General features: G+C 43.6%; 1 protein-coding gene across 12 annotated transcripts in view; it reads right to left on the bottom strand.

The window, feature by feature from the left end:
- Window positions 1-17,784, bottom strand: part of Sgms1 (sphingomyelin synthase 1) — a 274,571-nt gene that overhangs the window by 83,977 nt on the left and 172,810 nt on the right. For all 12 annotated transcript variants that reach the window (XM_029472300.2, XM_029472303.2, XM_021151328.3 and 9 more), the window contains one exon: window positions 7,065-7,146. The gene's annotated coding sequence lies outside the window, so the exon portion shown is untranslated. The remainder of the gene's footprint in view (window positions 1-7,064; window positions 7,147-17,784) is intronic.

Raw genomic sequence — 17,784 nt, 5'->3', positions numbered from 1 at the left:
AAATGGAAAATGCATCTGGAATTCTATCCAGAACAAAAACCTAAGGTCGATTTAATTCACTTATGGCGCACCTTGTTATGGTATGGTCCTTTATCTTGTACACATGATTTTAGACTTACTCTTATCTACTACACTGCAAGATAGTTTATAACATTTAAAACATTGAGAACATGCAAACAGTACCCTCATAAGAGAGAAATTCCACCTATGCTGAATTCCCCAGTCTATAGTATTTTAATAGAAAAATTGAGGTTTTAAAACTGATACTGATTTGGGGGAGACTCTCAGGTCTGCCATCATAAACACAATGGCTAGAGTCAGTAGTATAAACTGTAAAATTTTGAATTTTTTAACTGGTCATCATGTATTTAATACATTCGGAAGGATGTATTTATGGTATCTGTTATGGAAAATTATATTAAAATCAACACCCACACAGCCACCACACGTAAGAAGCCAGCCATTTAGAAAGGAACCTGACAGCTCTCAGTGTGCTCCTCTTCCTGTCTGAGGTTGACATGGTTTCTTTTCATGATTATGTGTTAAAACTTTAGAAGACATGGGTCTAAGAAATGCCTTTAATAATAAAGAAGGGTATGGTGGTGCATGCCTGTATTCTTCGTACTGGGGAGGCTGAGAGCAGTGAACCACTGCAATTTGAAAGCCAGCTTAGGCTACATAGTAAAACATGGTTAAAAAAAAAAAAAACCTAAAATAAGGGGGCTAGAGAGATGGCTCCGCTGTTATAAGCATTTACTGCTCTTGCAGAGGACCTCAGTTCTGCTCCTAGCATCCACTGGGTGTCTTACAACTGCTTCTAAACTCCATAGGATCCGATGCCCTTTCTGGCTTCCACAAGCATACACTCACGTGCACAAACTCACAGAGGCACACACACACATTCACATACAATTAGGAATAAAAATCAAATCTTCAAAATAGCCAAAGTAAGCGAACAGATAAATGCACAGTCTGGATCTTCTGAAAGCATAGTACCGAGGCAGTCAGAAGTAACGGACTGGAACAGCAGTGTGCAGGCTACCTTTATACCAGCGTTACACAGCTGGAGTTCTTTGAATGAAGGGAGCCTCTGTTGAGAAAATGCTTCCAGGAGATTCCGCTGTAGGTGGGGGAGGATCCAGCCCACTGTGGGTGGTGCCATTCCTAGGCTGGTGGTTGGTCCTGGGTTCTATAAGAAAGCTGGTTGAGCAAGCTATTGGAAGCAGTAAGCCAGTAAGCAGCACCCTGTCCATGGCCTCTGCATCAGCTCCTACCTCTAGGTTCCCACCCTTCTTGAGTTCCTGTCCTGGCTTCCTCCGATGATGGACTAGGATCTAGAAGTGTAAGTCAAATAAACCCTTTCCTCCCTGACTGCCTTTTGGCCCTGATGTTTCTTTTTTATTATTTTTTTTTTTATTTTTTTATTTTTTTCGAAACAGGGTTTCTCTGTATAGCTCTAGCTGTCCTGGAACTCACTTTGTAGACCAGGATGGCCTCCAACTCAGAAATCTGCCTAACTCTGCCTCCCTAGTGCTGGGATTAAAGGCGTGTGCCACCACTGCCTGGCTTAGCCATGATGTTTCACTACAGCAACAGAAACCCTAACTAAGAAAACCGTGGAATTCAGTCCTGAAGAAATCAGAACCTAAATGATACCATGTCAAACCCAGAGACTGGTAGTAAGACAAGCTATTACTGAAATGTTAGAATGGCAGCTCACGTCTGGACATGCCACACCAGGCCAAAGCAGTTCCATGTGGAAGAGGTTTATTAGAGACAAAGTGAAGAAAGAGAGAAAGACAAGGGAAAAAGGGTTGAAGGTGGGAAGGGTCTGTCTTTTATTTAGGCTGTGATATAACCTTTTCACAGGTATATGTGGGAAGTGGACTCTGGGAAGGTATGTGGCTGTCATGGCAACAGGTGTCACCTATGTGTGACATTCTTGAGTTTGGAATCTATCTGCCTAACTGGTCTGTTGATACCAACAATTTTAGCTCCTGCATTTATAGCTCTTGAGTTCATGCACCAGGCCAGGACTAGTTACTGGAAATATTAAAGTACACCAAATATCCCTGACACGGTGTCAGGGAAAGAGATGGGTGTCTGGAGAGGTCAACTCCAAATTACCCAAATTAAGATATTAATAAGCCAAGACCAACTGGTTCTCGCAGGCCATAAAATGACAAAGAAAAGAGGCAACTCAAAGACCAATAATGAACTTTAATTAACACATCACCCACCATGGAAAAGTGAGAAAATAACCAGAGGGAAAAACAGAAATCAAAGGCAACAATCCACTAATGAAAGGCTTAACTTTGTTTGCAACTGTACGTTGAACAATTTATATGACAGCAGATATAAATTAACATGTCATCAGTGAAATTAAAAGACAAGGCATGTACACAAGCGAGCTAGCAAGTCAGTACAAATTGTCTAAGTGAAAAACTACACACTTACACCTTGTACACACTGAATGAGATCGCAGTGCACACGGAGGAAGAGGCCGTTCACCGGGTTAAAGGAAACCAATGGCACCTGAAATCAGAGGCCAGTGCACAGGAAAGGGCAGCCATCCCAAGACAGTTCCCAAGGTACCGATCTGGAGTTGTCGTGGACTGCAGGACACTGTCTACTTCTTGATGGGTGGGTAGCATATGCATTAGGGTCTGAGTTCCCAGAGGTTGGCCCCACAGGTAGGAATACCTCGACACTGGCAATGTTATATACATGCTTAAAGAAGAAAAGGAAGGAAAACTCTTCTTGATCGATCCTCCATATTTTATCTAAATGCCTCATTTGAACTGGTGATAGCCAAAGAAGGTTAACAACTACTGAGGGTGGAAGGGGGTGGGGGGGACACTCTCGCAAGAAGCAAACTAGAGCACCTTATTTTAATTAGCAGTCCTACATTTCTGTGAGAATTTGTGCTGATTCTATAAACTTCCCGATCCTGCCTCCCTCCATCCTCACCATCGTTGGCGTGCAATTCCAAAACTGACCCAAGGTCCCAGGGCTGCCTCAACTAATACTTCGAAGCTGATGAGGTTTTGATTTAATAACGTCCACAGTTTTGCACTTCTTTCCCATCAGTAATGCTAACTCCCATAGTTTAGATAGAGACATTAATTAGTTGCAAACGCCCAATCCAAATGTTTTCTGCTGCTGAAACCCTCACTGATCTTCTTTCCTTTATGGTTTGCACAGTAAGACCTACAACTACCGATTGAAATGTTTGTTTTCTTGGGTAAGGCTTCATTGCTGATTTTTTTTTTTTTTTTTTTTTTTTTTTTTGGTTTTATGAGACAGGGTTTCTCTATGTAGCCCTGGCTGTCCTGGAACTCACTTTGTAGACCAGGCTGGCCTCGAACTCATATCCTCCTGCCTCTGCCTCCCAAGTGCTGGGATTAAAGGCGTGCACCACCACGCCCGGCTCGTTGCTGATTCTTTTTTGTTTTGTTTTTTTTAAAGATTTATTTATTATGTAAGTATACTATAGCTGTCTTCAGATGCACCAGAAGAGGGCATGAGATCTCATTACGGGTGGTTGTGAGCCACCATGTGGTTGCTGGGATTTGAACTTCGGACCTTCAGAAGAGCAGTCGGGTGCTCTTACCCACTGAACCATCTCGCCAGGCCCTCATTGCTGATTCTTGAAGTGAAATTAGTATGTCTTATTTGTCTTGGAATTTACCCTCAAAACCCATGTCATCGGGTACCCAGAAAACTACTGATTCTTAGAGAACTGCAACAGGAACTCAGCTGAAGATCGCACACACCTAGCAGAGCAGATCTCACCACTTTACACTGATCCTTGGGCTACTCGGAAACCACAGAAGGGCTATCCTGAGAGATAATGAAACAAATCGACTATTTTATCTATGAAACACTTTATTGTTAACTCCTGGGATTTCTTTCTGTTACAAAGACCCCCCAGTCCTGAGGAAGCCCTGGGTGGTAATTCACACTCCAGGATCTCTCTCTGGTTTTAACCATAAGCTTCCACATGAGATGGACAAGAATAAATTATGGAATAGCTCACTAATCCCCAGGTTCACTGTGGACTGTAAATGCCTTTTAAGAGGAAATAAGAGAAATGAATGTTTTAAGATTATGTAAGTCTGATTCAGGTTACCCCAGGTTTTTTTTTTTTTTTCTTTTTCTTTTTTAACAGCTTAATAACAAGTGTTTTGAAAGCTAGGTGGCAGAGACTTGAATAAAAACAACCAGCACAATCTCCACGGTTACTTAGCAATTCTAGGCTCCAATTATTCCTTTCTAAAGGGCAAGTGAGAGAAACTGAAAAAGAAAGTGCTTCCAGAAAAAACGCTGCCCAGTCCCATCCTGGCCTGCTCCTTTTTCTATCTGACACCCTATGAGATTTCATAATCCAGCCAAGGTGAAAGTGGTGTCTCTCTGGAAGCAATTTACGTTCCATTAACACTGAATTTCTGAATCAAGAGCAAAACCTTATGCAGTATACAGAGGTGCTCAGCCCACCTGAGCCTGGAGCTGTCACAGAGGGGGAGGGATAAGGAAATAGAAAGCTAGCAAGCTGCTGGGACCTGTCTCCAAGAATTGTCACAGAGCAGCCAGAAGACACAAGGGATGCCAGGGGTCAGCCAAAAACTGACCTCACCATTCAAAAATGCCAGTGGGACCCCTGATAACAGAGGCTTGAGCCCAAAATGAGGCTTAGCCTTGACCTTCCACTCCAGAAGCCATGTGGTCACAAGAATGTGGATTTTACCAAACCTTGCTGTCACCAGACAAGACAGGAACTGAAGAACTGGGCTTTGCCATGCCTTCCAAACAGCAGGAGCCCATGTGGGTGTGTTGGAGCCAGCTTGCACCTCACAGCAGACTGTTAATTTCTCAGGACCACTGGCAAGTTGGCCACAATAATAATTAAAGTAAAGGAGCTTGGGCTGGAAAAGTGGCTCAGAGGAGAACAACACTTACTACTCTTGCAGGAAACCTGAGCTTGGTTCCTAGCATCCCCTGCGGGCAGCTCACACCTGCCTATCATTCCAGCTTCAGGGACTCCAATGCCCTCATCTGGCCTCCATGGGCACAAACACAGACACATCCAGACAGATAAGCAAGAGTAAAACAAATTCTTTAAAAATTACGTAAACTTGGCATTTAAAAAATTATACCAGCCGGGTGTGGTGGTGCACGCCTTTAATCCCACCCAGCACTCGGGAGGCAGAGGCAGGTGGATTTCTGAGTTCGAGGCCAGCCTGGTCTACAAAGTGAGTTCCAGGACAGCCAGGGCTATACAGAGAAATCCTGTCTCGAAAAACAAAAACAAACAAACAAACAAACAAAATAATAAATAAAAAATAAAAATAATAAATACTTGAAATTAATTATGTCTTGACTATTTTACCATTAGCTGGGCTCCTGGTGCTGGTTGGGACTGTGTCTGATTCACAGAAAAGCATATAATGGGGTGTGTGTCACTTTCAAACCCACTTTTGGTGGCTTCTATGGGACTGGCTAAAATCAACCACAGTAGAAGTGTTTCTAAACGCAAGAAGCCCACAGACACTGGCAGCCGTCCTGGCAGAGCCACAGCGCTGACACTTACTTATCAGCAGCATCCTTTCACAGAGGGGCCATGTTTGAGCTGGCCCAGCTTTTGAAAGGCTTATAAATTGTAAATCACAATTCCAAGTAAACCCACAGAAAGCACATATATTACTGTGTACCTGTGGCCATCATCAGCTCCACCACACAGATGAATGAGCCGAGGTAGCACAAGAGCATGTGGGTGGAGAAATGCCTGACTAAATCATCCGAGGTCTCCACTGCCACAGTGAACTGTAAACCTGGCAAATGTAACCGCCAGATAACTAACCATGGTTCAGAGCGATAGCACTGTGTGACTGACGCCCATGCTCCCAAGGCACTGGAACTGGTAAAGGAAGCCCTTTAAGACTCAAAGTTCTAGAGAGAAGCTCATTTAAACTCAGGAAATAAACAACTCAGAAGTCCCTAGGAGTTCTGGAAATGGACCAGATGCCCTAGGTCCATCCGTCTCCCAAGATTATATAGGCAGCAAGGGCTGTTGAGGAGGCCCAGGCTATTGTTAAGTTGCCTGAGAGTCAAGCAGAGAACTCTGGGGTCCCATCTTTTGAGAACCATGGACCACACTGTGGTGGCTTTCAAGGATGTAGCTGTAGCTGCCCTTGACTCATCCCTGCTCCCATATGTAAGCCCTCAGCCACACTTCGGTAAGTAACCCCAATAAATGCTTTGGTTCACAAAGTGTGACTTCTGTGGTGTTCTTCCTTTGGTCGGTAGGATCTGTCATTGGTTTCCTACTAAGGATGTAGAAGCTTGTGTCCCGTCTCTCCAGGGATAGTGACACACAGTGGAGAGGGAAGAGTCTCAGGCTACGGATCAAATTTTACTCATTTAGCAATTCTGCTCCTAGTTACGTCTACTGCGCCCACAAAAGCTACCTAAGGAAGTGGACTCTAGGGACCCCTGAAAGCAAGGTCGTCTGTGTTTTCCAGGGGCCATTCCTACTTTAACTGCTGACCTAGGACAAGGAATCCTCCAGCCACTTGCCACTTTTGTTCTGTCCACCAGACCTGATACACTCAACTAAAAATGACATATTCTACGAAGCAAGTTTCACACATTAACCAACCTTCTCAGCTGTTCCAATCCTGCTCTGAGGTTTCTAGATCCTTACTTTAAATGTGTCTTAATCTTTTTTTTTTTTAAATTTTATGTGTTGTAGTTGCTTGTACATCTATGTATGCACTATATGCATGCAGTGACTGCAGAGACCAGAAAAGACTCTTAGGTCCCCGGGAGCTGGAGTTACAGCAAGTGACAACTGCCCTGTGGGTGCTGGGAACTGAATCTGAGTCCTCTGGAAGAGTAGCCAGGGCTCTCGACTACTGAGCCAACATTTCACCCTAATACCTACTTTTAATGACATGTTCACACACTTAAGTCATGTGATTGCACTGTCCTTTTAATACGACATCTTAAGCATGATTCATGCAGTCATTAAATGAATGCCAAAGAACTAGCAAAATTTTACTTACGGATTATTTTAAAAAGACTCTCCTCATCTTGGCTTCCTGCAAGATACTAGCTTCTCCGCGTGTTCCAGTAGGTCTCCATCACCTGTTACCGGGTAGAAGAATCATTAGTTGTATGGTCTTTACAAATAAACTCTATCGAATGTACCACACAAGTAACAATAAAAACAACACAACCCCAATGGTTCAGAAGTCTCCCGTTTACTAGCCACAGGGATTCCCCTCCCCCAGCCGCCATTTCTCCATTTCTAAATGAGCATTAAAGATCCCTTACTGTCTGTGTGGTCTGTGTGGGAGTGATAGTTAAGTAAGCGAAAGGGCATGGTCAGCATCCTTTGATCCAACAAAGGTGTTGCCCTGGCAACAGGGACATTCAACACTTAGCAATCACAAATCCTGTATTGCCCAAGATTGAGTTCATCATCAAATCCTGGAGATGTGTTCATGATCGCCCAAGAATGGATTGTGCTCAGCAAAGTGCTCGGTGTTCGTTTGTTTGTTCTAAGAGGAAGTCACTCAGAACAGTATTTCATATCCGTTTTTAAATTGTGTAACAGGTAGGGTCACAAACTAGGAATAGGACTTTTGTTTTTTGTCTTCTCACATGGAAACATCACATCATGGAAACATCCCACTTGTCCCCAATAGAATGCAAGCATTCTCCACTTTATATGGAGCACATGTGGCTCTGGGTAGATGACACTGGCAGACAGGTCCTTCAGTTAAGTTTCCTAGCTCAGAGCAGAGAGAAGGACAAGAAAGCTAACATGCTTCCATCCATATGGCGCTGCCACAGTCACTGAAGGAATGACAGAAGCTCCAAGCTCTGCAAGCCAGGAGGAGGAGCAGTGTGGACTTAGGGAGGAGGAGGAAGAAACACATGAATCCAGGAGCTCCCCTAGTCAGAAAGAACTGGCCAACAGCAATAAACCTGGGGGAGGACCTCTGCCCAGGGGAAGACTGAAGTCCCAGCACAGGGAAAAACATGCTCATTGGCTACTCATGGCTTTATATGGCTGGCCACCGCTCAGAGCAGTCACAGACGTTAGAGATGAGTGTACAGACCCATTGTACAGTGTGTCCTCAAAAGAAAATCCCAACTAGCATGTTACTAGCATGATTACGACAGAAACTATTAACTTCCTTGTTATAAAAGGCAAAACTAGTGTGCAACACATTAAATTCATAGACTCTTTATGCAAATACTTTGGAAAAAGGTCACAGGAACACAAACTTTCCTAACACTTATTTTTCAAATGTATATTATGTTTGCAATTTTTTTTTTTTTTTTTTTTTTTTTTTGGTTTTTTGAGACCAGGTTTCTCTGTATAGCCCTGGCTGTCCTGGCACTCACTTTGTAGACCAGGCTGGCCTCGAACTCAGAAATTCACCTGCCTCTGCCTCCCGAGTGCTGGGATTAAAGGCGTGCGCCACCACGCCCGGCTATGTTTGCAATTTTTAAAAATTAAACTATAATTATAATATTTCCCTCTTCCCTCAGCCCTTCCAACCCCTCCCATACATACACTCCTACTTCCTCTCAAACTCATGGCCTCTTTCCTTTAGTCATCAGCTATAAATACAACCTGGTGAGTCTGTTTACTATAGTTTGTATGCATAGGATTTCAGGGCACAGCACTTGGTGTTTAACCATTAGGGGTCCACTCCTGGGAAAGGTGAATTGTCCCTCTCCAGGCAGTCATTATTCCTTTGTAGCTCTTTCTGGTAGTGGGGGCCCAGGAGATCCACCTCCCTTTTCACATTAGCATGTCTATTGCTGTTACCTCTATTCAGGTCTTATTTAGGCAGCCATCCTGTTGAGGTATCATGAGTGAACCTTCCCTGTCTTTCCTAGGAGACACATTATTATCAGAATGGAGTGTTACTCGGAGATTACCCCCCTTCTTTGGCAGCCTTTCCTGACATCCGCCAGCAGAAGGGGGCTGTTGGTGCCGGGTCAGTACTGAGTTCCTTCTGTGTACTGGAGAAAATGACTCATTTCCAACTCATCTCCAAGGCCTCCCTCAGCACCACGTTACAGCCTCGGTGAGGGCAGTGTGGATAAGCCCATGCCTGCTTTAAAGCAGAAGTATCAGAACTTGTTATCTACAGAAGGTATCTGGGATGCCTCTAAATTACCACTCTTCCAATGATGCATTCTGCTTTTACAGCCATGGACCATGTGCAGAGGACATCTGTCTCCTTTGAGTTTAGTCCCCCTTGATGCAAGAGGCAAAGCACCTTATTTACTATTGCAAGAGATAGTTTAATAAATTAGGTGAAAGAATTAAAATTATGATCAAGAATGGCAATATGCCAGCTGTTCCAAATGATTAAAAGTAATGTCAGCAACTAGTGGACCACCCATTCATTCTGCCAGCACTGGGAGCAGGGAAGAGCTTTGAAGGATTGTGGTGGTTTGCATGAAAATGACCCCACAGACTCACAGGTATGGCACCTTTAGGTGGTGTGGCCTTGTTGGAGGAAGTGTGTCACTGGGGGTAGGCTTTGAGGTGTCACATGCTCAAGCCAGGCCCAGTGGCTCAATGTCTCTTCCTGCTGCCTGTGCATTCAGATGTAGAACTCTCAGTAACTCTCTCCTGCAACACCATGACTGCCTGCATGCAGCCATGTTTCCATCTATGATGATAATTGATTCAACATCTGAAATGTAAGCCAGCCCCAGTTAAATGTTTTCCTTTATAAGAATTGCCCAGGAGTGGAGGTTGATGTCACCATTGCAGATGCCTAAGTCAACTGTTTGAATAAATTGGCTTTATTGTTAAAAAGAAAAAAAAAAGAATTGCTGTGGTCAAGGTGTCTCTTCACAGCAATAGAAACCCTAAACGAAGACAGAAGTAGTGTAGATAACCAACTCGTGCTAGACTCTAAGTGGTCCATCAAGAGAAAACTTGATTCATGCAAAATATTTCTGAGTACCCTCTACTTGGCAAGCATGGTGCTGAGGAAAGGAAAACTGCATAGTTAAAATTCTAGCTCCCACAGAGCTCATGTGCTGGGTGGGATAAGAAGCAGCTGCAAAGAGAGGAGAGAGAAAGGAAGGAGGGAAGGAGAGAGAGAGACAGAGAGAGAGAGAGAGAGAGAGAGAGAGAGAGAGAGAGAGAGAGAGAGACCCTACTAAGACAAGGATGAAGTTTACATCTGGTTACAGCACAATAGGGGGACCAGCAGAACTAAGCAAGGAAGTCAGATGACCCACTGACCCACTTAACAAGGACTATCCAAATGTGTGAGTCCCTGTGAGGCTAGCACAAGCCTAGCATACCATAACTATGCTTCAAACACAATGCTAAAACCACAACAGATATGCAAAGCCTGGTTAAAACAAATACATTTCTTGTGAGTGTGTGTGTGTGTGTGTGTGTGTGTGTGTGTGTGTGTGGTGCTGAACACTGGACCCAGGCACTGCAGTTGCTCGACAAGCATCATAGCACTGAGTTATAATTATAGCCCAATAGATTCCATGTGGAATGTACACTCTAACCTAAAGCTAGATAGGTGGGGAAACTTACAGCAACAGGTTAAGATTGCTCTGGGTTCCTATTTCTTCCTCTCAGGGAGCTGGCTTCCTCTGAGAAGCTGGGGCTTCTCTCTGGGAAACAGTTTTCTGAGTCACTGAAAGCCTGTGCTTTGTGAGCACAAGAATCAGATTTTCCAACGACTCCTGAAAGACCTTGAGTTCAATGTACACTTTCTGCGTACCTTACTTCTTCATCAATAGAATGGGGGTGATAGTACTGTAGCTAGATGCCATACTATAGATGCAAAGACATAATTAATGCTCTCAAGTAAGGCCTATGGAAAACAAGTGTTCCCTAAGTGTTAAATTATCCTCAGTGTTAGCAAACAGAGCAAGTAATAGGATAAGGTCCATATAACAACAAAAATTAGTATCTGCAGGAGCTCAGAAATGATGCAGGCCACTTTACCAGGTCACTCAGAAATGGCTTGGGGTATACAGCTGCTTGTAGCAATAAAGGGGAAACTGTCTGTCTGACATCTGTACATATGTCTCAGAAGCAGCAGCAGCAGCAGCAATTAGAAGATGATGGGAGCAGGGGGCGGGGAGGGAGGTTAGAAAATATTACCAGTATCCACTCAGAAGGAAAACTGAATGATTTGCTCAAGATAACTCAGTTCATGGTCAAGCCTGGGGCTCAAAGCCAGGCAGCTTCAATCCATGTTCTCATCCACAATACTACACGGCTATTTCAATGCTAAGAGAAGTAGCTGAAGACAAGACACATGCCAAAGGAAGGCCCTAGAAGAGCAAACAAGATCACCCTCAGCTTACTGAAGACAAGAGGAGAGCAACACTCAGAGATCAGAGGGCCAAAGAGTTCAAGGACCAAATGTGCTAATGCTACAAACTCAAACTCCTTAGCATACATCCCCAAGAAATCCTGAAAGGATGGCACCGTAAACGTCATCAAGTTTTAGAACCTGCTGTTTGTATGAAGAGCACAGGGCCCACTAAGGTCTTTTTAAGACAAAACATACAATGATCATGCAGAAAGGCACCCTCAGAGGGAGGAGGACTCTACAGCACACAGCTCCCCGCTGAGCTCCGGTTTCCTTTCACTGAGCTACCTTTCTTAAAGCAGGGAACAGGAGAAGGAAAGCTCACTCAGGGAACTAGAAGTCTCTGAGGGCAAGAAAGAAAGGAGGAGGGGAGGGAGTGCATCAGGAAGGAAGGTGAAGTAGAAGAGCCCACAGAGAGGACAGAAAGAGAAATGAGGTCCTGGTCAGGCTTAGGTGGGGCAGACTCCACAGCAGCCCTGTGATCTCTGTATCTTATTCTCTTGAATATGTCCTATAGTCTACTTATAATTGGTAGGATCTCAGAAATTACAGAATGTGCATGTTATACTAGAGAGGACTATATCCATTCTACTACAGGATTCTCTCGAATGCTGGTTATGAAGAACAGGCAGGCTGCCATGATGTAAGCCACCAAATGAGAGCCCAAGAGGGCAACTTCTGCTGACAAGAAGAAACCAAGGTGCTTGGCCCAAGAGCACACAAAACCCAAATCCTTCCCCTAGCTGCACCTCAGATAAGACAGCAGCCACACTAACACCCTGACTTCAGCCTGATTAATTAACACTTAGCTAATTCAAGCCCAGATTCCTGCTCCACAGCAGCCGGGAGATCACTTGTAGGTAGGTTGATCTGCAAAGGCAGTGCTGGACTGATGACCACAGGGCTCTAGATGATCAATGCAGAAGGGAAGAGAAACAGGTTCATGATGCCTTCTCATGGCCTCTGGCAGAGGAGGAGGAGAGAGAGGAAGGCTCAGAGAGCCTCTCCTAGGCTGGCCATATCAAGGATAGAATTTGTCCCATTGACCAACAAAATCACCTTCTAACTGGTGATCAGGCTTCTTGGCTGGCCTTCAAAAGCTATTCAGCAGGACAAAGCTTGGGCCATCAAGGCCAGCACGAGAATTCTTACCAGTTTACAAGCTATTCTACAAACCTAGCCGTAACAGAATAACCAAGAACATGTTCTACACAATGCACTCACTGTACCTAAACACTGTTTAAAGCAGGTGTCTGGAGAGATGGGGCAAACTGAGACTTTCTCTTAGTGGCTTTAAGAACACAATTAAAATAAAGATACCAAGAGTTTTATGTCAATTTTCCTAATATGAACTCTCAAAACCAAACATTCATACACAGAGACATGGAGTTATACAGACATATAGTTGATATAAATATAGATATAAATATGATATAGATATAGCCATCCTTAAATCTCCACAATCTCATGTACCTACAACCCTCACAAAGGAGCTCAGGAAATTTTGACTCACGAGCAGCATGTGCTCAGCTGAAAATAAGTCACTAAGCAACCCCCTCTCATCTTCATGTCAACCGGCTACAAACAAAAGGCAGAAAGGTCATCCCATAGTCACACACTCTACAAAGGTAGAAAACCTAAGATGCTCACGCAGGTCCAGCCTTGCAGTTGACAGACATAGTGCACACGCCCAAAGACTAACTGATCTGCCCAAGGATATTTTGCAGTCCAGTTCTGACCTCCTGTTTCCTATGCCTCTTCATATTGAGTTCTCCCAAATGCTAGCTTAGACATGAAAACGTGACAGCAGTGATATTAAATTCTCAGTGTGAGAAGAAAAATAGGAGTTACCTTTTCAGGACACTAGGAAGCCCCTCCAGGTCTCTAAAAAGCCAAGCTTTGTGGTAAGAGGAAGGAAAAATACCACCACATAAAACACCCAGTGTGCCTAAAATAGGCTGCTTTTCTTTTGAATGACCTGATTCTCTTTCTTTACCCTATGTTAAGTGAGGGGAAAAAACCCCAAAGAGGGCTTCCACAGGAAACACGCCACAGGAAACATGCCACAGGAAACACGCCAGCAAAAGACTGCTTAGACCTTTAACGTATGCTGATTCCTAAAGTCGGATTCAGTCAACAAACATCTGCAGGCTATCTGGATCCAGAGCAACATGGCGTGGAACACGAGGAGCCTGGCAGGCTATCAGGAGACGGAGCTCGCTGACACTTTTGACAACCAACAACCAACAGAGGTAGCAGAAATATTTCCAGTATGTGTGTCAGAAGGCTAATAGGAATGCACACTAGGACTGTCTTCAGGCCTAGATACTTCTGTATTTATAAGTAAAGAGCAGCTTGCCTTTCTGTGTAATGATAGGGCTGGTAAGGCAGCTGGAGAAGCAATCCAAACACATGGGGTCATGCCAGTTTACAATGCTGTTATGGAACCTTCCCAACAGGACAATCGATGCAGCCTTTCAACTTTCTCCTTTTCCCTAGCGCTGTGAAGAAATAAACCAAAACTCCACAAGGGTTTCTCCTCCCCATGGAGGCAGCAGCCTTCTTCGGTAGCCACAGCTTTACCACCTCTTGGATTTCTCATTGTAATTCAAAAATGAAGTGTGTGAAGACGCCTGGAAGCCTCTGTGTATGCGGTTGCCCTTGCTCCTGTTGCATGGGGAACTTCCTGGCAGCCTGGGTCCTGAGCATTGCACCATGACACTTCACATTGTGCATGCCACCACACCACACAAACGCCAACAAGCGCCACCAAAAGGGTCTCAGCTCGGAGGTGAGAAGACCACGATCTATTGCAGTACTTTTACTGCAGTTCTCAGACCTTACAGAAACATAATCCTGCAACGATGGAGAACAAAGACTGCTAATGTTTAGCCAACATCCTTCCTTGGCATATAATTCAGAATTAGCACATCTTTGAAGTGTAGTTAGAGTGTTTAATTTTAAAAACTGCTGCTTAAGCTGTTACCTGTAAACCATTCTAAAACAAGCCACCTATTTTGCCTTGTGATTAGAGTGGAATTTCCAATTTCTGCAATGGCCCAAAACATACTACTGCCACTTTGTACTACACAGCTATGCAAAGTAGCATTCTTGGCACTGATGATTATAAAGTCAAAATATCAATCAACTGTGAAAAATATTGAAGATGTTTTCATCTTGTAGTATCCAATATTCAGCCAAGATTTAATTCTTTATGTGAAAATAAACAAGCACACTCATTTCAATTAGTATGCAAATAATGTTTTCATCTTTAATAAATGGTAAAGCTCTATGTATAGCAAAGGTCTGATCTAAAATAAATCTCTCTACACTACCAGGACAGGTCTAAGTTTATATATATACATACATACATACATACATACATACATACATACATATATATATATGTGTGTGTGTGTGTATAATATATATATATACATATATATATGTATTTATGTATATATATTATACAAACACATGCATGCATGCAGGCATGCACACACTCACACAGCTCATAAGAAAATGTAACAATCCCTGCTCAGACTACCTGTGAGGTGGTAAGACAAGATGCGGGAGCCCTCGCTTCCTCCACTTTTATGAACTGATCACATGGTCTCCTTCCTAGGGAAGGAACATGCAGGTGGGCTACATCTCCTATTCCACCACCTTCAATGAACTCCTGGGACGTTACCTAGCAGTGGGTTCATGATTTGTGTAAGGTGGCATGCGGAGTGTGAAGTGTCATGGCGCATGCTCAGGACCCAGGCTGCCAGGAAGTTCCCTACGCAACAGGAGCAAGGGCAGCTGCATGCACAGAGGCTTCCAGGCTTCTTCACACATTTCACTTTTGAATTACAATGAGAAATCCAACAAGCTATCTTAAGTCAGACAAAGCTTGTATTGTAATGTTCTAAGTGACAGCTCTGTCATAGAAAGAATAGTAACAAAAACCTACCCCTAGCTTGGCCACCTGGGAATAAAAATGCCTACAATGTCTACATCTATTATTGATCTCTACTGTTGTCCTCAAAATGCAGTATTTCTAGTTTTAAAAATGCATTCTAAAAGGCATTCATTCAGTATTATTGTTTTCTATAGATACTTGAATTCATGCAATTTGAACTTTATGCTTTCTTATGTATACAAAATTAAGCAAGAGTGTCTTTCTGTTATTGAAGCATTTTTTTTCAGAACAATAAAAAATTCTCACAAATCACCATCTTTGCACAATCAATTCAGAAGGAAAGTTGACTTTTTCACAGACACACATAAGTGAAAGAGCCCATCAGCTAGTGCTCTTGGCTGTACAGAACACAGCAAATGACACACACATTAACACCCAGCTGCTTCGATCCTCCCCAAAGCCTTCGGGCTGATGAGAACTGATGCCCATCTTCAGTGGAGCCTGGTGTTCTTCTGAGGGGCGTCGAGTGAGAACACCCTCCCCAGTGGTGAGGCACAACTTTAAGTACTTCCTCGACTGCAACCAAAGTGTGTGCTTTTCTCCTCTTGGCTCCTCTGAACCAAGAAACAAAAACCTTTCAAGTGTGAATGGTAACCACGATTTAAGTGAAAAGGGATTTAAAGAGAGAGAGAGAGAGAGAGAGAGAGAGAGAGAGAGAGAGAGAGAGAGAGAGAGAGAGAGAAAGGCTGACAGAAAGGCACTTATTAAGAGAGTCGGTCCCAATACTGACTGCTGTCACCTGCAGTAACTATGAGGAAAGGAGAGAAGAAAGAAAGGGCTAGACGACAGGGTGACAGAAAGATGCTCATTTGTGGATATGAGGAGGACACACTGATGAGACAGAAGAGCTGGAACAAGATCAAAACAGGAGTGATCCAAGGTTGAGGGTATGGCCTCTGCTAAGGCCAGGGGCAGAACAGCATCATCCGTGAGAACCAGATGGCAAGCATTTTTAGTTTTCTAGCATATGATATTTTCTACAAATGCCCGACTTTCACACATTACAGTGTAAGAATAGCTACAGAGTATATCCAAAATCAATGGACACAGTTGTGCTGCACTAAAATGAAATTAGCAAAAGCAAGTATTGGCCAGATTCAGTCAACAGGCTGTGGTTTGCTGACTCCCAACCTCTCTAAGGACACCTGTGGCTAACAGACAGAACAGACAGAAAGGATGCTGCTGCTACACAGGCTGCCCTGACAAGCCTGGCACATCCACAACATAGTCATTCAGTTGGCAACAAGTGCCTGGGGACTCATATTCCCCTAAGCTAGATTCCAAGGAGTTCGGCGGGGTTATGGAACAGAGTAGAGGAGAGGAGAAGGGTGAATAGTGTGGGATGGGGTAATAAGGATGTACTCATTCAGTGTTAGTGGATGAAAAGCCCTTTTCTGTAACACATGCTGTTTGTGACCCATGACACTGTTACCCTGTCTCATTATATATTTTACCTGCATGGTTATGGTCAAAAATCATCCCAATACTTCAAAGTAAATAAGAAAAGGAGATTGTCATGAGCGGAGTCAAACAAATGAGTTCTGATTTGTCTTCCACCGGTCCTGTGCCTTCAAGAATCTCCCATGTCCTAACTCCTTCTCTAGCTGCCAATCCCTTTTTCCAAGAAATGGATCTCAAACATCCCAGGTAAGGTGAAGGCACATGCCACACATCTCTGTGGCATGAACTTAGTTACTCTTCGTGCCCACGACATTCTCTGTGCAATGTCTGCTTCCTGGTTGTGAGGACAGAGCTACAGAAAGGTATCTTTGTTGAATGCCCAGGTCTCAAACAGACAAGCAGACAGAGATCCACTAGAAAGCTCTGCTGCTTACACTGCCTCTGCTTAGCCAGGACGTGGGTAGTTAAAACCAGCAGTTAGATCTTGCATAGCATTTGAGGCTTTGATGCCTGTAGCGTGGGCAATGTGATCTGGCCAGGGGAAGACAGAAATTGGTCCCAGATTCACACAGTAAAAGCAGGCCACGTGCTCTCTGGTTGGTTCCAGTAAAAATTACCTGGCCATTTTTCCCATGCTTTGTCATTTGAAAAAATATTTGATTTTTGTTAATGATAAAACATTTTTTAAGGTAAGATACAGATGATAAGGCTGAAAAACTGTTAAAAATGGCTATAAAACTTTTGAGTTAAGCCCCAACAGCAATAACCTAAAGCAGGAAACTCAATTAACCACGAGAAAAACCTCGCCTAGAAATGAAGCCCCAAAGTAGCAACAAAAATTTCAAAATAGCTTTAGAAAATGAAAGGTGTTGGAGGACAGTCAGTTAGAGTTATGTATGAAGCAAAAAAGGCATCACTTGAAACTAAAGAAGAAACAACACTTTTAAATAAATGAAAACAGAGAACTTGTGGTCAGCAGATAAACACTCCATGAAGTGTTATAACAGAGTGGCTGTAAAAATGAGGAGTCTGGAG

The sequence above is a fragment of the Mus caroli genome, unplaced genomic scaffold (genome assembly GCF_978045245.1).
Source record: "Mus caroli unplaced genomic scaffold, Mus_caroli_1 scaffold_20, whole genome shotgun sequence".
Taxonomy (NCBI): Eukaryota; Metazoa; Chordata; class Mammalia; order Rodentia; family Muridae; genus Mus; species Mus caroli.
The sequence above is the reverse complement of the archived record's forward strand: the minus strand, read 5'-3'. Positions and strand labels throughout refer to the sequence as shown.